The sequence below is a fragment of the Panthera tigris genome, chromosome B4 (genome assembly GCF_018350195.1).
Source record: "Panthera tigris isolate Pti1 chromosome B4, P.tigris_Pti1_mat1.1, whole genome shotgun sequence".
Classification (NCBI taxonomy): Eukaryota; Metazoa; Chordata; class Mammalia; order Carnivora; family Felidae; genus Panthera; species Panthera tigris.
This window is the reverse complement of record NC_056666.1, coordinates 68,971,442-68,997,098: the sequence shown is the minus strand read 5'-3', so window position 1 is coordinate 68,997,098 and position 25,657 is coordinate 68,971,442. Positions and strand designations below refer to the sequence as shown.

At 36.9% G+C, this 25,657-nt stretch overlaps 1 protein-coding gene across 5 annotated transcripts in view; it reads left to right on the top strand.

Moving 5' to 3' along the window:
• Window positions 1-25,657, top strand: part of YAF2 (YY1 associated factor 2) — a 75,846-nt gene that overhangs the window by 24,823 nt on the left and 25,366 nt on the right. The window lies entirely within an intron of this gene.

The following is a 25,657-nucleotide window of genomic DNA, read 5'->3' as shown; positions in this document are numbered from 1 at the left end:
GTTCCAGTGGATGCCCATCAGGAAGATTCTCATGCTGGACAGAAGGGCAAGAGAGGTGGATCTGTGAGGGAAAAGACCCAATAGGATAACTCAAGTTACTGGTGAGTAATCTAGTTTTTGCAAATTTGAGATTTTTTTTCTCACATTTCTTCTCTTTAGAAGGAATTTAATTACCAAGAGGAAAGTTGTTTGAGATAGCTTCTTTTTGTAAATTTGATGTAGATTTGTGGAATTTATTACATGAGTGATAAATACCTAGTTCTTGATGGGCGTATGAATAAGTGTGACGTTAAATTTAAAGAGTATCATTTACATAATAGTTGTTTTTTTATAAAAATTATGTGTCTATTATCTTTTGGTAAATAGTGTAATACTTCTAAAGCAATTTAAGGAAGCTGTGTGTTGAATTATTTTATAAATTCCTTTATTTGTGATGTTGCATTTATATGAAGTAAATACTTACACTGTAAAAGTTATGCTTATGCCAAATTTGGCCAAATTCTTTTGGCATAGTACTGAGCAGCAAAAGTAATTTTATGTTAATTATGTAGCATTTCTTACTGACATAGTTTTCAGTGTACCTTTTAACTTCATTGTAGGTATATTTGGAAAATAATTCAGGGTGTGTTCAGCTCTGTTTACTACTTCCTTGTTCATAATAGATGGCCTTATTGATGTGATGGGTGGCCCAGTTGGTTCACTGTGGACTCTCAGATTCCATAGGTATCAGACAGTTTATTGCACTGGCATGTAAATGTTAGAATTGGACAGAATACCTTCTCATTTCTCTCATTCTGTATTGTTACCAGGTTGTCTTTTTTAAAAGGGCACTTTTAACACATAAAGAGCCTGTAGTGGTGCTCTATTCAAGCTGTTTTATAAAATTTTCATCCATTTGCTAGGTATGTAAGACCTCTTACAATCCCATCCTATTTATCCAGCCTTAATTTCTCCATTTTGAAACTTTTCTTTTGGTCTTACTTGGATACTTGTTATATTTATGCTTTAAGGCTTGTGCTTTTCCAATTTTTTGAAATGACCTCATTCTACTTTTCTGTACTCTAAGGTTGAAGTCAAGTCCTATCCCTTACATAATTCCTTTTGTGCTAGCATCTCTCTGTGACCTATGTTTCCTCAGTGGAGAAATGAGATTGCTATGAGGATTGAATTAATTGAATCGTGGGATATACTTAGTGCCTAACAGCACATAGTAAACACTCCTGTTAACTATTATTTGATTGTAGATTGATCCTAAACATCTTTTTATCTTAAACATTTCTGTGATTATGGATATAATTTTCATCTGTATGACAGTTTCACCTTTAAACATTATTAGCTTTAGGTTGTATTGCTGTTCCTTCCAGTGTGAAACACTTAAGCTGATTTGTATGGTCATTGAAAACAAGGATAGGATTTTATTGTTTTTAGTCTTATTTAGTTCCTAACGTCAGAGATTGAGTTTAAGTTGTACCCATTAAAAAACTAGTTTTTCATGTAGTTGATAGAAGAAAATGAGTTGTTCATGAATATATTCATTAGTTTTCTTATTTGTAGAGCAGGTTCATTTGGCTTATCAGTCCTTTTTGTAAGTTCTTAAGAACAACAGTTTTTTTCCTTTTAAAACTGGAAGAGTGAAATTGTGATTGTTTAGCACACTATAAACTTCTGTGGGACATTAAAATAGTGTATAGTTTTAACGTTTATTTATTTTTGAGACAGAGAGAGACAGAGCATGAACGGGGGAGGGGCAGAGAGAGGGAGGCACAGAATCGGAAGCAGGCTCCAGGCTCTGAGCCATCAGCCCAGAGCCCGACGCGGGGCTCGAACTCGTGGACCGTGAGATCATGACCTGAGCTGAAGTCGGACACTTAACCGACTGAGCCACCCAGGCGCCCCAATAGTGTATAGTTTTAAGAGAGTTAACTAGTTTGTCTCATTTTAAGACTCATTTACTGTTAGTAAACAAACCGGAAATTCAGTGTACTTGATTTTTGAGGTTTGAATAACTTTGAAGATTATTGCTTGATTTTCAGAAATGCTTGGATTTAAGAATACCTATCTGAAGAAGCAGTAAATGAAATTTAATTCAGGGTTACTGAAGGAAGGAAATGATAGATTGAGTGTGAATCTCACCAGAGAACCAGTTCTGCTCCATTTAGACAAAACAAGATAAAGAACATTTAGTGAGATGACTTAAATGCTTGTTTTGAATTTGCTTCTGCACATCCATGTAAGAAGCTATTCAATTTTAATCAAGCTATTTAATTTCTTTGGTATGATAGTAGTATGGGATATTAAGACTATCCTTATTTTTTATTCTTTAGAGATAACATGCTGAAAAATTTTGAAGTGAAATATTGCGATGGGTTCACAAATGGATTCAGAAAAAAATGTGTGGTATATTTGTATGTAGAGAGGGAGAAAAGGAGAAATAAAGCAAATGTGGCATATGTTAACAATTTTGAATCTAGGTAAAAGGTATGCAGGACATTGTACTTCTCAACTTTTTTTGTGGTTTTGATATTTTTAAAAAAAAAGTTGAGAAAGTATTTTAAAAAGAACCATATTGTGCTTCAATTTCTCTCATTCTAAAATGGGAATAATAGAGCTTGTTTTTTCCATGCCTTGATACAGGTAGGCACAGTGGGGTACATTTGGTAGAATAGCAGTCAAGAGAACTTTTAAGAAGTGGATTTTTTTTTTTCTTTAAAGAAGAGTTTTGTAGTGGATAACATTCAAAGAACATTTCACATAAAAGTGTATTAGCTTAAAATATATCCCCTTTTCTCATTCAGAGCTTATTGCATTATATTTGAATAAGAACAGTCAAGAAGCAATAAATATGTTGAGATATATGGAGTAACTAATTGAAATAAAAAAATATAGCTAGTTATAAAAATAACTCAATAAATGGGCAAAAAAAATGATTAGACTCAGCTGAAGAGAGAAGTTATTAATTTCAGGCTAAAACTGATAAATCTTCCAGGACACCAACCAGGAAAATAAAAAGATGAAAAATATGAAAGAAAAGCTAAGCCACTGTAGAGGTGGATTGAAAAGCTCTAGTATAGATCTGATTGGAGTTTTGGAATGGAAGATACAGAGAATAAAGGAGAAGCGGTATTGAAGAAAAAATGACCAAGCATTTTCAAGAATTTAAAAAAAAAATTAAAGAAACTGTCAAATAATTAAAGCTGAATTGTGACAAAAGCATTGTATCAGAACTTGAAGGAACAGGAAAAGTGGTCCTCAGGAGTAAATTTGTAACTTTAAATCCATGTATCAGGTTGAAAGAAAATAAATGAGCCAGATACTCAACTCAAAAACTAAAAAAAAAAACAACAAAAAACAAAAGCTAAGAAAGAAGGAGGGAAGGAAATAAAAACACAAGTAGAATTTGGTGAAATAGAAGATAATCAACAATAAAAATGAGAGCAATGTTTATTCAAATCAACACTGGTTCTTTTTAGTTGATTAAGTTCTGGATGTACTCATCAAAAACCATGATGGAAATAATAAAATTTAATGAGATATAAAAAAAAAAGTGAGATATAATGACAAGTGCAATTATAATTTTGGAATCACAAGAAATCACTTATATATATATGTATATGTATGTGTATGTATATGTATGTATATAAACTTTTAAAAACCAGGTGAAATGGATTATTTTCCAGGAAAAAAATCATTCCAAACTTGTAAAGAAAACCATTAAAGTAATTAAAGTTGCAGTAGATTTCCCTGAGAGGTATAGGTTTTTAAAAATAGCAAATTTATTGAGCTGTCATCCACAAGTTCTGTCACTTATCCATTTTAAACGTGTAATTCAGTGGTTTTTAGCATTTTTAGTGTTCTGTAGACATTAACACAATGTTTCAAAATATTTTCATCACCCAAAAAGAACTGTACCTGTTAGCAGTCATTCCCAATTTTCCCCAAACCCTCCATCCTTGTGCAACCACTGATTTACTCTCCTTCTATAAATTTGCCTACTCTGACATTTTGCATAAATGAAATCATTCAATATGTGTGTGGCCATTTGTGATTCACTTCTTTTGCTTAGCATAATATTTTTAAGGTCCAGCTATGTTGTAGCATGTATCAGTGCACTTTATTCTTTTTATAGCCAAATAATATCTCATTGTATGGATATACCACATTTTGGTTATCCTTTAATCAGGTGATAGATATTTGGACTGTTTTGCATTTTTTGGCTATTATGAAAGCCCTGCTGTCAACATTTGTGTACAAATTTTTGTGTGGACATACATTTTCATTTCTCTTGGGTTATGTACCTAGGAGCAGAATTGCTAGATTATATGATAACTATGTTTCACCTTTTGAAGAACTGCCAGACTGTTTCCCCAAAGTGGCTGTGCCATTTTACTTTCCCACCAGCAGCGAATGAGGGTTCCAGTTTTTCCACACCTTCACCGCCAACACTTTCATTATCTGTCTTTTTTGTTCTAGCCATTCTCATTGGTGGGAAGGCGTATCACAGAAATAGTTTTAATTGTGATATTTATAATCATATTTCACATATACTTTGCGGAACAGATAATTCTATTTTTATGCAAAATGGCCCAAATAGTAGCAATCTTATGTATGAATAAATAAAAATTTTAATTAGGATATGGTAGGGGTAATTCTTTATTTGAAAATTATATCAGTGTAACTTACAAGATTTAGGGGAACCGTCTTGAAAGATTTAGTAAAAGTTTATGATAAAAGTCAACACTCATTAATGTTTTTTTAAAAACCCCTCACACCATGACAAGTGAACTTTTTCTTTCGGTAAAGACTGTCTTTCAAACTTTCTTTCAAGCAGCAACATTCCCATTAAAGTCAAGAATAAGCAAATATGTCTTTACTAATAAGAAAAAAGAGAAAGAAATCCAAAAAATTGAAAAAGGAAAAATGAGATGAACATATCCTTAGAACATTTTTTAAAAATCAACACTATTTTTAAAATTTTATTTTAGAGAGAAAGCATGCAAGCAAGGGAGAGGAGCAGAGGGAGAGAATCTTAAGAGAATCTTAAGCAGGCTTCATGTTCAGCACAGAGCCTGATGTGGGGCTGGATCCCACAACCTTGGGAAGCATGACCTGAGCTGAAATCAAGAGTTGGATTGCTCAGCCAACTGAGCCATCCAGGAGCCTCCGAAGCTAACACTATTAATAGAATTTAATTTTACTGGATATAAAGTCAACATTCAAATTGGCACTAGCCAGTTATATAATAAAAACTTTCTCCTTTACAGCCAATTCTGTAAAGTGCCCAAAGTTTATTTAAGGACATAAAATTAGACATGAGTAAAAGGCAGGATATACTATATGGGAAGTATATTACTAAAAAAGTTACTCCTCTGTGATTGATTGTGTATAGTTTCAGACAAAAATCCCAATAGGATTTTTTTTTTTTTTGTAGAAAATGACCTTCATATACAAAAGTAAAGCCCCAAGAATAACCAAGACAGGTCCGAAAGAAGAAAAAGAACAATGAGGAGGGGATTGTGCCATTGGATAGCAAGACTGATTTTAAACTTGGCAGTGTTTAGAATGGATGGCAATGACAATAAATTGCTACACACAACATGGGATGAATCTCCCATGCTTAACGTTGAGCATAGAAATGAGAAAATATTACGTATTGTATGATTTCATTCACAGGAAGTTCAAAAACAAGTAGAAGGAAGGGTGCATGGCCGGCTCAGTCAGTGGTGTAGCATGCAGCTCTTGATCTCAGGGTTGTGGGTTCAGGTCCCACATTGGTCGTGGAGCCTACTTAATTACAAAAAAAAGCATAACTAATCTATGGTGATAGAGGTCAGCATAGTGATTTTCTTGGAAATATGGTACTGATTGGGAGGGAGCATTCTAGAGCATGAGAAATGTTAATATTTTGATCTGGGTTGGATCACATTGAGGGTGTATAATACTTAAAAAATCAAACTGTATACTTTATGTAAATTATACCTCAAAAAAGTAAAATATAAATTTATGATATTTAAAGTAGTATAGTCTTGGGGCGCCTGGGCGGCTCAGTCAGTTTAGCATCTGACTTCAGCTCAGGTCATGATCTCACGGTTCGAAGAGTTTGAGCCCCGTGTCTGGCTCTGCTGATAGTTCAGAGCCTGGAGCCTGCCTCGGATTCTGTGTCTCCCTCTCTCTGCCCCTCCCCTGCTCATGCTTTGTCTCTGTCTCGCAAAAATAAATAAAATGTTAAAAAAAAATTTTAAAGTAGTATAGTCTTAATGCAGGAAAAGGCGGATTAATAGAATAGAGAGTTCAGAAATCGATTTATACATATTTGAAAAGTTGGTAAGTGCTAGAGATGGCATTTTCTATGAGGGAAACAGAGTGGACTCTTTAATTGGTTTTCCATATGGGAGGGAAGACAGGTCTCTACTTCAAACCATATGCAGAAAACAGTTCTGTTTCAACTTTACACTAAGAACAAACAACTGTTTAATAAGGAAGAAAATACAGAAGAATGTAGGTCTTTACGGGGCGCCTCAGTGGCTCAGGTGGCTAAGTGTCTGACCCTTGATTTTGGCTTGGGTCATGATCTCATGGTCATGAGATCAAGTCCCACATTGAGCCCCACATGGAGCATGGAGCCTGCTTGGAATTCTTTCCCTCTCTCTCCCCCTTCCGTACTTGTGTGCATATTCATTCTCTCTCTCTCTCTGTCTCTCTCTCTCTCTCTCTCTCTTTCTCTCTCTCTATCAAAAAAAATAAAAAGAATATGTGTCTTTAGGATGTGTGAGGCTTTAACAAGTCAAGAAAAGAATGAACCTTTGAAGATAAAGACATCAGAGATAAAGGATCCAACTACTTCAGAAAGAAAACCTTAGGTTTAATAAAATACGTCACAAATTAACTCATATATAAGTGGCATGACTGGGAGTTAGGTGCAATGTCTACAATACTCAGTGGATTCGTGCCCAGAATATATGAAGATGAAAATAATAGGACAGATGATACAAATGCAAATAAAGTGAACAATGGATATTAAGGCAATTCACAACAGAGGAAAGGAAATTGGAATGGCTAATGAACTGGAAAGATGCTTAGTCTCATTTGCAGTGAAATGCAATTAAAAACTTATGAGCCATCAATTTTCACCCATTAGCTCAGGATCGGGTAAGTGTTACACAGTTGAAAATGTGCATATCCTCGTATCCAGAAGGTATTCAAGATATTATTAGTTTAGAGAAAGTGGCACATTTGCCCAGGGAGATTTCTGTAGGGATGTTCATTTGGAAAAAAATCTAAATGTCTGTCTGTAAGAGGCATGGATAAATAAGAAATAAAATAGTTATATTAACAGAGATTTACCAAATCTGCTTAGATTATCATCATTCGTGACTTTTTTATATTTCAAGAAAAAAAGTTACACTGTCTATGCCCAGGAATTCTTTTAAGCATTTATAAACATGAATTATTTTAGTTCTCGTAAGAACTCAGAAATTGGTACAATCATTATATCCATTTTACATATGGGAATACTGAAGCATAGAGAAGTAAATAACTTACCACTTTCAAAGGTGGTAAATAGCAGAGCTGTGATTGAAAGCTAGGATTTGAATCTCACTTGACTGGCTCCATAGTCCACTATGCCATGCTGCCTTCTGATATAGTTAAATAAGGAAACCTCAGAAATGTAATGTGAGGTCAAAGCAGAACGTTGTGTACAGTGTGATCTCACTTACATCAAATTCATGATGGTAGTCACTTCTGGATAGGGTTGGTAGGAGAGGAAGATCTTAGTGATAGTGGTAAAAGGAAGCTGTATGGAACTACATGTTTTTCCTTAAAGAATATGTATATTTATAGCTTTTAAACACCTAGATTTAATGTATGTATATTTTTACAAAAGTAAAAACTAGAAGGATTGACCTAATTGTTTTAATCTGCATTTATTCTTGATATTGGTTTGTAGTAGAAAAAGAAAGCAGTGGCCCTAGCACAAGGACCGTGATTTAGTTTAGTTCTGAGATAGCAGATGAGTGCCAGACACCGGGTTAGGTCCCAACAATAGGGAGGTGGTGAATAGGTTTCATCTTCTCTCTTTAAGGAAATTAAAGTTTTTCAGGGAAAGAGATAAATAATTATAATTTACTGTGTTACGTACAGATCTGTTTTCTTTTTGTTTTCCCTATTCCCACCTTTCCTCTAAATACAAATAGGAGAAAGGGGAAACATTCTGATTTGGGGCATGGGAAACAGGCAGTGAAATGTCAGTGGTGATCCTATTCCCTGTTCTTTTACAAAACTCCAGAGAGTAAACTCTAATGGTCAGAGATTGTAGCTTGTTCATGAATTTAGGATAATCTGGGTGCTTAACTGGTGAATAACTGGTATATTTCACTCTCAAATTAACTAGCACCTGAACCCAAATTTCTCCTTAGCCATCTGGATGTCTTCCATTGGTTCTGTTTCTGCAGTTGGTTACCGGAAGTCTATGGTAGTTTGACTAAGAACACTGTATGAAGCGTTAAATTGTTTTGTGCTAAAGAACTTTGACTTGAGAAATATTTTAATTTGTAGGAAATTTTGGATCTCTAAAATCCAATTTTCTTTTCATTTTTAATAATTTTAAGTCTTTTTTTTTTTAAAGTTCATTTTGAGAGAGAGAGAGCACCCATGAGCATGTAAGAGCAAGGGAAGGGCAGAGAGTGGGAGAGAATCCTAAGCAGGCTCCACACTGCCAGTGCAGAGACTGACCCAGGGCTCCATCTCATGAACCGTGAGATCATGACCTGAGCCAAAATCAAGAGTTGGACTCCTTTTTTTTTTTCCGCCACTTTTTAAAAATGTTTATTTATTTTTGAGAGAGACACAGAGAGAGCGTGAGCAGGGAAGGGGCAGAGAAAGAGAGGGAGGCAGAATCTGAAGCAGGCTCCAGGCTCTGAGCTGTCAGCACAGTTCAGATGCGGGGCTCAAACCCATGGACCGCGAGATTGTGACCTGAGCCAAAGTAAGTTGCTTAATCTACTGAGCCATCCAGGTACCCCAAGAGTCCGACTTCAACTAACTGAGCCACCCAGGCACTCCCAATTTTATTTTCATTGTGCGGAGTCCAATACATTTTTTTAAAACTAGTAGTCTTCCAATACTGGGATAGTACAATTGTTTTTCTGTATTCTCTTTGAGTCAGTGCTGTCTTGTACAAGTGTTTATGTTCTTATTTATGAAATTCTTAATTTCCTAAAGCCATATTGTCTTCAAATTTCTAGATGGACCATGGACTGTGAAATGGTATTAGTGTTCATAGTATGAGAATCCCAGTGTCTTTTAAAGTCTGTCATAGTATCTCATAAAAAATAGTTACTGTTACTTGCTTTCACCCTAGTGAGAGAGGTGTATTTTCCTTGATAGAAAATTAGAATCTGTGTTAGGTGAGAATCTTTTCCAAAAGGGCGAATGTGAATATCTATTTTTTCTTAAGTTTATTTATTTATTTTGAGAGAGAGAGCAGGGGAGGGGGAGAGAGAGAGGGAGAGAAAGAGAGGATCCCAAGCAGGCTCCACGCTGTCAGTGCAGAGCCTGACGTGGGGCTCGAACTCATAAAACCATGAGATCATCACAGAAGGTGAAACCAGTAGTCAGATGCTTAACCAACTGAGCCACCCAGGTGCCCCGCAAATGTGAATATCTTAAAAATTGCTGAGAATGGGTAAATTTGAATAAATCATAATGAAAAGTGTTTATTTTACTTTGTAAATTTAGCACTTGGATTGTAATTGAGAATATTCCTAAAACAAAGCATGTTATGGTGGATGGAGTTAGTTAAACTGTTGGTCAAATCTTGTTCTATGTGTACATAGGGCTGCTTTCTTTCTATTTAACCCTCTTGCCAGAGATAACGTGAAGAGCCTGGTTACCATTTGGTGGAACAATCCTGCTGGCTCAAGCCTCTGCCCAGAAATTTGATTCAGTCTCTTTTCTGGACAGTCTGGTAAGCTGTCATTGTTCTTTATGTTAAAATCATCTTATTTAGAATGTACCCAAGAGGAATTTAATATTAGAGGAACAAACAGTATTAAGTTCAGTGAAAATGTTAAAAGTTACATTAATTTAAGGCTTCACATTAAGCATGACTAAATTTTAATAGCACTTTCCGATAGAAATATAATGCAAGCCACAAAAGGGAGCCATATATGTAATAAAAATTTCTCATGGCTAAACTGAAAAAGTGTAACAGGTGAAATTACTTTTAATGCTGTATCTTATTTAACCTAATACATCTAAAAATTACCCTTTCAAATTATTATTGAGATATTCTACAATTTTTTCATAGGAGTCTTTGAACTGTGGTTTATATTTTATTTTCATACCACATCGCGATTTGGACCAGTGCAATTTTTTTTTAACGTTTATTTATTTATTTAAAAAAAATTTTTTTTTTTAACGTTTATTTATTTTTGAGACAGAGAGAGACAGAGCATGAACGGGGGAGGGTCAGAGAGAGGGAGACACAGAATCTGAAACAGGCTCCAGACTCTGAGCTGTCAGCACAGAGCCTGATGTGGGGCTTGAACTCACAGACCGCGAGATCGTGACCTGAGCCGAAGTCGGCCGCTTAACTGACTGAGCCACCCAGGTGCCCCAACGTTTATTTATTTTTGAAGGAGAGAGACACAGAATGTGAGTGGGGGGAGGGACAAAGAGAGAGAGGGAGACACACAATCTGAAGCAGGCTCCAGGCTCTGAGCTGTCAGCACAGAGCCTGATGTGGGGCTCAAACTCACGAACCGCAAGATCATGACCTGAGCCGAAGTCTGATGCTCAACTGACTGAGCCACCCAGGCGCCCCCCAGTGCAATTTTAACAAGTGCATAGTACTCACATGTGGCTTCTATATTATTAGCACAGACTTAGAGCATCTGAAAAAACATTTGGTTTTATATAATTCTCCTTCTGTTACTTTTCATTAAAGATGCTTTAAGTTTCTTTTCTTCTTTTATTACTTCACCTGTTTGTGGGTGTTCAGCTTTACTGTTGATCATTGGTAACCTGAAACCCTACTATCCATTCCTACATTTGACAATTTCTGTAGTTCTGTACTGTTCTGTGATACCTGGGTCTACTTAATTTCTTTATATAAAGTGTAAAGTTTACTTCCTGTAAACGTTTCATCAGAATATTGGTTCCTGCTTTTTATTGGAATATCAGACTTAGACCTTCTGCATGGGCTACTGTAGGTAGGATTATACATTATTATCATTGTCATCTCTCCCACCCCATTAGGGTAACAGACTTCTCCTTTCTGGTTTAAAGTCATTCCTCTGAGCCAGAAGGATTTCTTACATGATGACTTTTTTATATGGGGAAGTCTCACATCTTACTTTATGGGGATTGGGTGTCCATTCTCTAAGATGCCTATTTGCTTAAAGATTTCCAAATCCATCAATTTTTCTCTACTTTTCCCCAGTAGATACTATTTGAGAATGAACATATTGCAAAATAAAGCCATATCTCAGGTACAACACATAAAACTTGACATCCTGACTTCATATCCTGTTGGTTTCACCTTTCCTAGATGAGGGACATTTATGAAGATTATTCTGAGTAAATGAATTTATAACCTTTAATACTGGTTATCTCTGTGTCCCAATACCAGCAGAAGAATCTTCTGCATTTTATTTTAAACACTGCTAGACTTTGCTCTTGTAATGAGATTATTTGAACTCTGAATATATAAATGCTCAGGATGTCTGGGTGGTTCATCTTTTTAAGCATCTGACTCCTGATCTAGGCTTAGGTCATGATCTAATGGTTCATGAGATCGAGCCCCATGTTGGTCTGCGTGCTGATAGTGTGGAGCCTACTTGGGATCCTCTCCCTCTCTCTGCCCTTTCCCCCACTTTGTTCGCGTGCCACGTGCACCTGCCCTGTCTCTCTCTCTCTCTGTCTCTAATAAATATTTTTTTGTAAAAGTGCTCAGATTCAGGGGTTTCCTGGGCTACCTGTTTTCTTGTCTTAATTATTTAACTTTCATACCTGTTTTGAATTTCCAGTCTTTCTTAGCTTACCTCTTTGTTATTTCATCTCCCTTCTGGCAGAATCTCAGTCCCATTCTGTTTTCTTCCCAGCTCTACTATCTAGGCATACCCATTGTTGTTAGTAGGCATTGCCCAGCATATTGAACACAGCATTTATTTAGGTAGTAGTTTTAGCACCAGTAGACAGCCTTAGGATAGGGCATGGAATTAGCATTGGAGGGCCTGGTAGGGTGTTTAAGTGAAGCAGAGAATATTCTCATTCTCACATACACTGTGACCATTCATCCTGTTTAAGTTCATTGCCTTTACCCAGGTGGGAGTCGATAGTTGCTTATTGTGGTCACTGGTGTTTGGCCAGATTTCTGAGTTAGAGGCAGTTGTAGCCAATGAACACTAGGCAGCATGTGGTAGCAGATGACTGTGGACAAAACTAAACACTGGTACAAGAGTGTTTTAAGATTAGAGCCAAGGAACACTGGATTCGTTTTTTCTTTTATTTTCCTTCCTATGTTTAGATAGTTCTGTTTACTACCATGACACTGATGTTCAGAAATGTTTAACTTCATCTTTAAGTATTTACTGAGACCAGCAAAGTGCCAGGTACTTTCTCCACAGTGACCAACAGACACTGTGCCTTTTCAAGCAGTGGTTACTTGTCATTCCTCTTTATGTATTTTTAAAAAATTTTTATTTTTTTAATGTTTATTTTTGAGGGAGAGAGAGAGTGATAGCGAGCAAGCAGGGGAGGGGCAGAGAGAGGGGAGACAGAATCTGAAGCAGGCTCCAGGCTCTGAGCTGTCAGCACAGAGCCTGATAAGGGGCTCGAACCCATGAACTATGAGATCATGACCTGAGCTGAAGTCGAACGCTCAACCGACTGAGCCATTCAGGCACCCCTTGTTATTCCTCTTTAAATGTCCAGGAGCTTACTGCTGCCTTCAGGTCCAGTCAGAGACCTCAGCTTAGTAGTTTTTGAGGTTCTGCAGTAGAGACTAGAAACTGATGACTAGTGGTACCAGTTTGACTTGTTTTGTTTGGTCCCTTCAGTGTTAGTCTGTAGCATGTTTCAAAGAAATGGAATTGCCATTAATCGTTCAGAAGATTTTACTTGAAATTTTAAATTTAAGCTTTTTTTTTTTTTTCCCAAATTAGAAGATCTATCAACTGTGAGCCACATTGTTCATTGCAACAGTTCGACCCATGTAGAGGGGACTTTGGCTCTTACAGTTCTCGCCACTCCCTGTTGTCTCCTGGGATTTTGTTATAACAGGTCCTCCTTACTCATTTTTATTAACTATCCAGTCTCTAGATAATTGAACTTGCAACCACTCTTCTAGATAGTCTGGTATCTTACTACTCTAAACTTTATTTCTTTTCTATGATATGAACTTTTAGTACAGCCAAGAAGACATCCTTAGGTAAAGTCTGTACTTAATAACATGGCTTACAAATCATTTCATGGCTTGGTTCATGTTTATTTCTTCAGCCTTAGCTCTTGCCATTCACTCCAGTAATGTTACACCCCAGTCTTATCCACCACCACCCCTACCAGTGTTGTGCTCTGTTGTTTCTGGTCTTTGCATACACTCTAATCTCTGGATGCCGTTTTGATTTTCCTCTCATTCTCTGTCCCCACTGCTTCTCACCTCTCACCCCTTGTTTGGTTAATTCCTGTTAATTTCATGTCTTAGTTTAGATGTCACATCCTTCAGAAAGCCTTCCCTGTTCTCATAGGCTCTGCCTAGGTAATCGTCCTGTGTATTTCTGTAACTGCCTGAATTTAACCTAGTCTTAGCACTTGCAACTGCTTTTGGTAGTCTGCTTTCCAAACCTTCTATAGACTTTTTAAGAGGGTGTCTTCTTCACCTTTGATTCCTAGGGCCTGTCATAAAATAGGTGTGTAGTAAATATTTCTTGAATGGATGACTTCTTTTTCTAAGTTCTTTAAAATTTTTTTTTAACGTTTATTTTTGAGAGAGAGTGCGAGCAGGGGAGAAGCAGAGAGTGACTGCTTAGATCTGAAGCAGGCTCTGTGCTGACAGCAGAGAGCCCAAAACAGGGCTCAAACTCACAAGATTATGACCTGAGCCAAAGTCCAACGTTCAGCCGACAGAGCCACCCAGGCACCCCTTTCTCTAAGTTCTTTTAATAATTTGTTTTTTTACAGACATAGTTTTTTTTTTTAGTGTATTTTTTTTTGAGAGAGAGCGCGTGAATGAACACGAGTGGGGGAGGGGCAGAGAGAGGGAGAGAGAGAATCCCAGGCAGGTTCCACACTATCAGTTCAGAGCCCAATGTGGAGCTCAAACTCATGACATCATGAGTTCATGAGGTCATGATCTGAGCCAAAGTCAGACACTTAGCTGACTGAGCCACCCAGGTGCCCCTCTTTTAATAATTACTAATTCTGAGTCTTTGCTTATCTGATTTCTGTGGTATAGAATATTCTTTTTACTCTTCCAATTCTGTTCATCCTCCAGTTTCAACTTGGGTGGACTCTCCTGAGAGATTTTTTTTTTTGGTCGAATTTCAGTATCTACTTACTTTTTACTTCTTTAGGTTCTGGTAAAACTTTTTACTTTTGATTTTATTTTTTTAAAGTTTATTTATTTATTTTGAGAGAAAGAGAGTGAGTGGGGGAGGGACAGAGAGAGACAGGGAGAGACAGAATCCCAAGCAGGCTCCACTGTCAGCGCAGAGCCTGATGTGAGACTTGAACTCATGAACCATGATACCCTGACCTGAGCTGAAACCAAGAATCAGATGCGTAACCAGTTGAGCCAGCCAGGGGCCCCCGGTAATACTTTTTAGAAACCTCTCATTTTAGCGCAACGTGGTTTCATATGTATTACTTTATTTTTTTTTTTTTTATTTTTTTTTATTTAATTTTTTTTTTCTTTTTTTTAACGTTTATTTATTTTTGAGACAGAGAGAGACAGAGCATGAACGGGGGAGGAGCAGAGAGAGAGGGAGACACAGAATCGGAAGCAGGCTCCAGGCCCTGGGCCATCAGCCCAGAGCCCGACGCGGGGCTCGAACTCACGGACCGTGAGATCGTGACCTGAGTGAAGTCGGACGCTTAACCGACTGAGCCACCCAGGCGCCCCCATATGTATTACTTTATATCGAAGTTATATTTAATGTATAATACCATTCTTAAAGTGTTACTTGCTAGTAAGTTGTGCATATAAATAACTAGTTAAAATAATTTATCTAGTGATTATATTAATTTATGAGTCAAGCCTGTACTGCTTTCCTGAATATTCTCCCTTATTTACTGAGAACTCTGACATCTAGCCAGAAGTTTTTGTCTCTACCTAAATTTCTTATGTTTTGGACTTTTCCCATACTAACAATGCATATATTTTAAGTGCTTGGTTATCTTTCTGTTTCTTGCACTAAACTGTAAACTAGGGGTTGAAACCATGTTTGTCTTGATGTAAACACCTGTTGGTATAATATCTTAACTAATGTTGGAGTTTAGAAGATATTGATATTCCCCATATGCATGTTTAAGGTGTGACTGCAAAACAGTGAGTGTTTTCAATAAGTTGGGCATGAACATCACATTTCTTTACATGATAATTATTAGGCAATTATTTAGATAACTTCATTTTGTCTTCTAGGAATTTCAAACTTAATAGGTGCAAAATTGAACTTACAGTTCTCTCCCCAGATTCCCCCTCTCTTGATGACACACACACGTTCTCTCCTCACTCTCTCTCTTACCCTCTACATCCTCCTATTCATTTATAAATCCTATATACTGTACCTCCAAAAATATATTTAGAATTCCACCTCTTTCACCCTCTACTGTTGCCATCCTGTTACAGGCCACCACTGTCTCCTGCTTGCCCATCACAGTAAGTTCCTAATTGGTTCCTGTGAGTACAGTCTGCTCTCCTACCATCTGTTCTCTAAATAGCAGCCAGGTAGTTTTTGTTTGTTTTAAGTTTCCGAAGCTATTTAAATTTGAACCTCACAAACCCCTTTGTAGAATGACTATTATCATTGTAATTATTTTACCAAGAAAGTAGAGTCCAGACAGGTTAAATGACTTACATGAGAACAGAAGCTATTCAGTAGTAGAGCCAAAATTTAATTATGGATCTTCTTGTCTCAAAGCTTTGTCTTGTGGACCACAAATTCTAAATGTGATGGCTTAAGAACCCTTAAGAGGAACATTACTTTAAAATCTCCCCTAGGCAGTTTTCCAAAGGGATATGTCATTCATACTATTTATAGTCACTTTTTAAGAGCAGTTTTAAATTCACAGTTAAATTGAGCAGAAGCTGCAGAAATTTTGCATACACCTCTTGCCCCGCACACTTGGCACAGTGCACCCCCCGCCCCCCCATTATCATCATCCTTACTAGAGTGGTATATTTGTTACAACTGATAAACCTCTGTTGATACCTCATTATCCCCCAAAGTCCTTTGTTTATATTCGGGTTCATTCTTGGTGTTGTGCATTCTGTGAGTTCAGACAAATAGGTAATGATGTGTATCCACCATTATAGTGTCGTATAGAATAATTTCGCTGTCCTAAACATCTTTGATGCTCTGCTTTTTCATCTCTCCCTCCCCCCAGCCCTTGGCAGCCACTGATCTTTTTACTGTCTATACTTTTGTCTTTTCTAGAATGTCATATAGTTGGAATGATACAGTATGTAACCTTTTCAGATTGGCTTCTTTCACTTAGTAATATCCATTTAAGGTTTATCCATGTCTTTTGATGGCTTGATAGCCCATTTCTTTTTAGACTGAGTAATCTTGTGTTGTCTGGATGTTCAACATTTTATGTATCCATTCACCTTTTAAAAACCATCTTGGGGGGCGCCTCGGTGGCTCAGTCAGTTGAGCGTCCGACTTCGGTTCAGGTCATGATCTCACGGTCTGTGAGTTCGAGCCCCGTGTCAGGCTCTGTGCTACCAGCTCAGAGCCTGGAGCCTGCTTTGGATTCTGTGTCTCTCTGTCTCTCTGACCCTCCCCTGTTCATGCTCTGTCTCTCTCTGTCTCAAAAATAAACAAACATTAAAAAAAATTGAAAAAAACCATCTTGGTTGCTTCCAAGTTTTGACAATTACGAATAAACCTGCTATAAACATCCACGTACACGTTTTTATGTGGACATAAGTCTTCAGCTCCTTTGGGTAAATACCAACGAGAATAATTGCTGGATTATATGGTTAAGTATGTTTAGTTTTGTAAGAAACTGCCAAACTGTCTTCCAGAGTTGCTGTTCCTTTGCACATTCCCACCAGTAGTGAGGGAGACTTCCTGTTGCTCCACCTCCTCTCCAGGATTTGGTGTTGACAGTGTTCTGGAATTTGTTCGAAAAGGGCAACCAGGCAATTTTTATTTTAGTCAGATCATATTATTCTCTTTTTCAGAACTTTTGCATTCTACTTGGTTTCCCATTCTACTTGGAATAATATTCCAAGTTCTTTTCATTGTACGAAAGGAAGGCCTTACATGACCTGGTCCTTGGGACCTCTTCATACCTATTTTATCATTTCCTCTCTCGCTCATTGCAATTGAGACATTTTGGTCACCTTCATGTTCTTCGAACCTGCCAGCCTTATACCACAGGGCCTTTGCAAGTTGGTCTTGTCTTTCCTGGAATTTTTCACATCTAGGTATCTCCATGGTTTACTCCTTCATTTCGTTCAGGACTCTGTTTAAGTATAACCTTACTAGAGGTACTTTTCTGATTTTCCCTGTAGAAAAATAGCACTGCTGTGTAGCTCTCTTTTTCTGTACCCTGCTTAAGTTTTCTTCTGCTACTACCTAATAATATTTGTAATACAATAATATAATATGTGTGTGTGTGCACGTATGTGTATATGTATATACACACACATGTATATAAATAAAATGTATATGCTTGTCTGCCTTTACTAGAATGTAGGTATGCTCCATGAGGGGTATTTCTGTATACCTGTAGAATAGGACCTGGTATATAGATAGTATTTCGTAAATGTTGAGTGAATGAATGAATTACACCAAAAAAATGTTTTAACATTACTGATTTTGAATATAATGGTAGGACACAATCATATACATAAGGAAGGCTTAGTTTTATTTTTTTTTTCCACAACTTGTAAGTTTTGTGAGGATAAGAATTTTCTTCTTTGCTGTAGTCTCATGTCTAGAATGTTGCCTGGTGGCAATATATATTTAATAATAAATAATTACTGAACAGGGATGTCTTTATTATGAAAACAACCAAATTATACTATATGTGAAAGTAATGTTGAATAGAACTAAAAGTAGACTATAAAACTCCGAAGTTGGGGGAAAGGAGAAGAGAAAGAGTGATAGTACTACCTTGATTAAAATTTCTGGGTGTCATTACTTCCATTTATCTCCACCATTTGCCAACTACTCCAAGCCACCATCGTCACTTGTCTGGACCACTCTAATAGTGTACCACTCCATCTCTCTAATTCCAAATATATTATGCTTTAGTTCATTCTCTACAGTTTAAAAAATTTTTTTAATGTTTATTTATTTTTGAGAGAAAAAGAGAGCACAAGCAGGGCAGGGACAGAGGGAGAGGAAGGAGCAGAATCCGAAGCAGGCTCCAGGCTTTGAGCTGTCAGCAGAGTCCAGTATGGGGCTCAACCTCAAGAACTGCAAGACTATGACCTGACCCGAAGTCGGACGCTCAACCCACTGGGCCACCCAGGTGCCCCATCATTCTCTAGTTTTAAAATGGAAATATGATGGAAATCACTTCTCTCCTTAAACGTATTTCAAGATACCTATTGAATATAGAATAAAATTCAGATTCTTTAACTTGGCCTATTTATAAACTGCGTCCAGCCTGCCTACCTCTTGATCTCAGGCAGTTCTTCAGTATTTTCTCCAGTGTTACAAACTTTCAGTTTTTATAAGGCAACAAGTTCTTTGCTGCCTTTGTACACTCAGTGTTTACTTTCTGCCACATACAGTCTTTCTCCCAGTCTTTTACTGGGGCAACTCCTTTGCATTATTTAAATCAGAGCATGTTGGATCATGTGAGCAGTCATCTTTGAAGGCCTTACCTACCCTCACTCCTGTTGCAGTTGCTCATGGTGTTCAAGTGGGACAGGCAAGAACGAAATCACAGTTTGTAATTGTATATGTAGCTAACTTGTTTGTTTGCCATTACACTTTTTTGTTTGCCATAACATCAAGCATGGCGCTTGGTGCTGAGTAGGTGCTCGGTAAACATTAGTTTAATGTGTGAAGTAACTGTATAACAAAAAATGGAAAACAAAAAAATAAACATGGAAAGAAAAAAACCCCAGAAAACAAAAAGAAGACCACATGTGCTTATTAAAGCAATAAATGCCCACAACATAAGCTCAGTTATTAAGCAAGACTCAGATTAGGTAGAATACAAAACTCAACTATACAATGAATATTATTAGAAACACATCTGGAACAAAATTACTAAGAAGGTTGGGAGCAAATGGATATAGTGAAAACAAGATATTAGGCAAATATAAACAAATTAATCAGTGGATGGTATTGCTAGACAAAGCTAATTAAAAGTAGTAAACACCAGGTGAGAAAGATAAGCACTTTGTAATAGTCAAAGATATAGTTACTAATATAAAGACAGCTACAAATCTTTATTTTTTAAAAATGAAGCATTGGAATATGCAAAGTGAAAATTAAATCCAAGGAGGGAGAGAAATACAGCAGTAATGGGAGACTTTAAAATGTGTTTTAGGGGCGCCTGGGTGGCTCAGTCGGATAAGCATCTGACTTCGGCTTAGGTCTTGATTTCGTGGTTTGTGAGCTTGAGCCCTGCGTTGGGCTCTGTGCTGACAGCTCAGAGCCTGGGGCTTGCAGCCTGCTTCGGATTCCGTGTCTCCCTCTCTCTCTGCCCCTCCCCTGCTTATGTTCTGTCTCTCTCTGCCTCAAAAATAAATAAAGCATTAAAAAAATTTTTTTAATGTCTTTTAGTCCTTGTCATATCAGAGATAAATAAGTAGACAATATGAATCATATAATCAATCTGAAATAATAAATATACTCTTATTGTAAAAAGAAAAAGCGCCTTTTCAATTTCCCATGGAACATTTAAAAAAATAAGTACTAGAGGGGTGCCTGGGGCACTCGGTTATGCATCTGACTTTGGGTCAGGTCATGATCTCACAGCTCATGAGTTTGAGCCCTGCGTTGGGCTCTGTGCTGACAGCTCAGAGTGCTTTGGATTCTGTGCCTCTCTCTCTGCCCCTCCCCTGCTCATGCTCTGTCTCTCTTTTTCTCTCAAAAATAAACATTGAAAAAAATTTTTTTAATTTATTAAAAAAAATAAGTACTAGAAAGAAAACTGGAAAAAAAAAGTAGAAACATTATCAACCACATACTCTACAATGAAATTTTAAGTTAATAACAAAAGCAGGACCCAGAAACCAAATCACAAAACCTTCTCAAACCTCAAAACAAAAACCTCAGGGTGCCTGGGTAGTTGAGTTGGTTGAGTGTCTGACCTTTGGTTTTTGGCTCAGGTTGTGATCTCCCAGTTGTGGGATCGAGCCCCATGTCAGGCCCTTTGCTGAGCATGGAACCTGTTTGGGATTCTCTCTCTCCGTCTCTCTCTGACCCTTCCCCACTTGCTCATATGCACTTTCTCTCTCTCAGAATAAATAAACTTTAAAAAAAAAATAAAAAGATAAATAAAAATTACAACTTTATTCTGTTTTATGCAGTTTTCTATGTTGTCCTTTACAGTGATACAAAACAATTATTTTATAAAATACAACCACTGGGGCGCCTGGGTGGCTCAGTCAGTTAAACATCCGACGTTGGCTCAGGACTTTGGCTCAGATCATGATCTCATGGTTCATGAGTTTGAGACCTGCATCGTGCTCTGTGCTGACAGCTCAGAGCCTGGACCCTGCTTTGGATTCTGTGTCTCCCTCTCTCTTTGCCCCTTCCCCGTTTGCTCTGTCTCTCTCTCTCTCTCAAAAATAAACGTTAAAAAAATAAAGTAAAATAAAATAAAACATGATCACAAATTTGAGAGGATCTTCTTGGCAACTTTTGATTCTTCTTTGGTTGTGGTAGATATTAAATTAGAAGCAGCTTGGGATTGGGAGTTGTGAATGTGATCATTTAAGGTTGCCAAAAGCAGATATACCAAGCAGTGGTAACTGATAACAAGATAGGAGACAAAAGAATTACCAGTTAGAATGGCACAGCATCCTGGAACTGCCCTTTCATGTAAGAGGAGATGGCCAAAACATCTTAATGGCCCCCCGTTGGTGAGACATGTATGAAGTTCTGAAGGGTGGCTCATGATTTATCACAACTGCACAGCATTGTGACATGTAGAAAGCATGGCTGTAAAAAGACAAATACTGCATAATCTCATGTACGTGTGGAATCTAAAAAAGATGAACCCTCAGAGTGCCTGGGTGGCTCAGTCACTTAAGCATCTGACTTCAGCTCAGGTCATGACCTCACGGCTAGTTAGTTCCAGCCCCGTCAGGTTCTGTGCTGACAACTCAGAGCCTGGAGCCTGTTTAGGATTCTGTGTCTGCCTCTCTCTACCGTTCCTCCACTCATGCTCTTTCTCTGGTTCTCTCAAATATAAATAAACATCAAAAAAAAAAAAAAAAGAACTCAAAAGAAGCAGAACAGAGTGGTGGCTCCTGAGGAGTGGGAGAAACTGGGAAATGTTGGTCAAAAGGTACAGAGTTTGTTATGCAGGATGAGTAAGTTCTAGAGAATCTAATGTGCAACATGGTGATTATAGTTAACAATATTGTATTGTATACTTAAAATTTGCTAAAAGAATAAATCTTCAGTGGTCTCACCACCACAACAAAACAAGCTGATGGATATGTTAATTAGCTTGGGTATGGTAGCCATTTTACAGTATACTCATGTATCAAAACAATGTTGTACACTTTAACTGTATACAATTTTTGTTTGTCAAATGTATCTTAATAAGGCTGAGAAAAAAAATAAAGTATGGACTTTAGAATCAGGCAGACGAGAGTTGAATGTGACTTGGAATATGATCATGGCAGGTTTCTTGAGCATTTTGAGCTTTAGTTTCCTCATCATGTGAAAAGGAATTTGTAATGAAATGAATTAGTGGATGTAGAGCTTAGATTGATCTTTGGCACACGTAAGACACCTTTCATAGCTTTTATACATTATACTATTTACTAAGACAGTGAAGCATGTAACAAATTATAGGAACAGAATTTAAACATTTGGAATTTTTAAATGTATGCTTTAGTCAGCTGGAATATAAATTTTATATAAGCCCTTCATTCTCAGTTACTCATAACTAAGATCTTGCTACATTTCATTTTTTAATAAAGTATGATCAACATACAATAAAATGCATAAGTCTTATATTTTCCATTTGACTGCATATAACTTTGAATATTAAAGTGGTGGTATCTTTTCATTTGCATTGAATTACATACCAGTGAATTGCTAAATATATTTGATAACTCTGATAATTAGTAAATTCTATGTTAAGAAAATCCTTTTTTTAGGAATTTCAAGTTATTTCAAAGAACTGTGTTAATTTGTGGTCATTGTTGGTCTGTATTAACTCAGTAGCACTGTTTTTTTAGTAAATTATATTTGTGACCTGTCAAACAGAAATTTCTGCACATAGCTTCCATTTAGCACATATTTTATGTGAGATTAAAAGGTAGTCTTGTCAAGTTTCTTTTTATTTACCCCCTTTGGGGAGCCTATTACACTTCTGTTCTTTTTCTCATTCTATTGGTTAACACAAAGTGTTACATTAGTTTCAGGTATACATCATAGTGGTTCCACAAGTCTATGTTTATGCTATCCACAAGTCTGTATTTATGCTGTGCTCACCACAAATATAGCTACCGTTCTGTCACCATACAAGGCTGTATTCCCTATGCTGTACCTTCTATCCCTGTGATTTACTCACTCCGTTACTGGAAATCTGTATCTCCCACTCCCCTTCACCTACTTTGCCCAACCCCCTATCCTCATTCCCTAAGAGAAGCTGGGAGTTCACTTGTGTTTGGCTGAGATATAATGAGAATAGACGATATTTGTCCTGCCTAAATTAGGACTCTCTGTTCAGAAGCAGAAATCTCTTCTGTAGTCTTTTCCTCTCTTCTTTAGGTGAGCCTCTTTTTGTTGCATGTTTCTTTATATTTCCTGTTAAACCTTAACTTCCCCTTTTCAGTTATTTTGGAATATGTCATTATGACCTATTAATTCTAAAGTAATTCAGCTCACTTGTGTACAAACCAAGTTGTTTACTTACTGGTTTGATATAATTTAACTGATTAGAGCTAATTAAGTCTGTCTTAGCAAACATGAATGTTTATTCAGAATGTGGTTTTTCTAAGAAATACGGTATTATGTCATAAATTTCAGTAGTCATCGATCCAAATTTTGGAGAACTTAACGCAGGCTGAATTAAATCATCCACTAGCAGATAAAAGAAAGTCATTTGTTGATTTATGACTCTTAATTGTGAAAATGTAATAGTAATATGTAATATACATATACATACATAGAAAATATATGATCATAAAGAAGTAGACTAGCAGTGATTGGTGTTATTAGGTTTAAATTTAAAAATATTTCAAACTATAGGAATAGCTATCTTTAAAAGGACATTTTTAGGGGGACATGGATGGTTCAGCCGGTTAAGTGTCCGACTTCAGCTCAGGTCATGATCTCATGGTTTGTGAGTTCGAGCCCTGCATTGGGCTCTGTGCTCACAGCTCAAAGCCTAGAGCCTGCTTCAGATTCTGTGTCTCCGTCTCTCTCTGCCTCTCCCCTACTTGTGCTCATGTGTGCTCTCTCACTCTCCAAAAAAAAAAAAAAAATTTTTTTTTAAATTAGAATGAAATTTGTGATTACAGGCATCTTAAGTAGAAAAAATCTAAAGAAAATGACAAAAGTAAATTAAAACAGGCAGTTTGGCTCAAGATTTGTGTTCTAACACTTTCAAAGTTAAATGTAACTAATTTTATTTTGAAAGAATGTGCTACTGTTATATATTCATTATTGATCCTGTTGTTTGTTTTGGACTGATTATTTGTATATGAATTATCGACAAAAGGTGCTTATAGTAGGTTAATTTTCCTCTGATACTTAGTGTGGGTTTGCTTACCTTCCCTATCTGTAGCATATATGCTCAGTTAATATTTATGAAATTCCATTTGATATTAATAATAGCTTGAGAAACATAACCAGGAAAGTAAAATTTTTAAGGACTTTATATCTGCTACAAATACATTATATATAATGTTTATAATATATAATGTGTATAACATTTAACAGGTTATAGATAATATGTATATATGTATATGTGTACATACGTGCACATATACACGCACTCAAATATATACATACACAAGGCTAAATAGCAGACTTTAAATATGTTTCTGCTATTGTGGCATCATCATGCCTCTAATCATCCAGCCTTAAACCTTGATATCTCAAAGCCTCCTCCTCTCTGTCTCAAGAGCCCCAGATCCAATTAGACTCCTGAGTGGTTTTCTTCACATTCTCTCACATAGCCCGTTTAAACCCCAGAGCCCTACTTTAGACACTTATCGTCTCTCTCTCTCTCTCTCTCTCAAATATGGTAATAATTTCATATTGGTTTCCTTATTTCAAGTCTGACCACCTTTCATTATCAGCAGCGAGGATTCAAAAATGGATTCTGTTTTTTAAACTTTTTATTTATTAAATAACATTTCAAACACATGCAAAAATAGAATACCTTATGGATTGAACTTGTGATAGCTCCCTATTCCTTCAAAAGAAATCCAGACTTCAGGCAACTTAATATATAAGTCACAACTTTCCATATCCTGGTTCCAACTTGCCTTTCCAGCTTTGTTCCCTATTATAATATCCGTATTCTAGCAATGCTAGCTTATTTACTAATTATGGGTTTCTGAAAATGCTCTGGAAATTCCACGCATCCTCTTGACATTGTGGCTGCTCATAGTGCTCCCTCTTTTTTAATTTTTTTTAATGTTTTATTTTTGAGACAGGCAGAGTGTGAGCAAGGGAGGGGTGAAAAAAGAGGGAGACACAGACTCTGAAACAGGCTCCAGGCTCTGAGCTGTCAACACAGAACCTGATGTGGGTCTCGAACCCACGAATTGTGAGATCGTGACCTCAGCTGAGGTCAGACGCTCAACCGACTGAGCTATCCAGGTGCCCCTTTGCTCCCTCTGTCTTAATTGCCCTTCTTTTCAGTCCCATGTGTCGAAATTCTGCAACTTAATGTGCCATTTAAGTATAAGCTCTTCAGGAAGGCTTCTCTAACAGTTTTCTTTTCCACTCTGACTCTCCCAGTTGTAGGTGTGCTCTTTTAGTGTGTCCTACCTTTCATATTTATTCAACAAATATTTACTGAGAGTGTACTATGTTCTAGGCCATTAGTGGATCCCTCACGTCTGTTTTCCCACTAAAACAGAGGCTCCATGATGTTAGGAACCATATTGTCTTCATTTTTTAGCCCCTTCTTGGATTTAGCACAGTATCTTGCATACAGGTGAAGCTTTGAAGTGAATAGTGATCTTAATAATTGACCTTCAGTTATTTTCAAGTAAAGTATTATATAATAAAATTATACATATGAATACTTTGAAAGTTTCTGTTTTTATTTC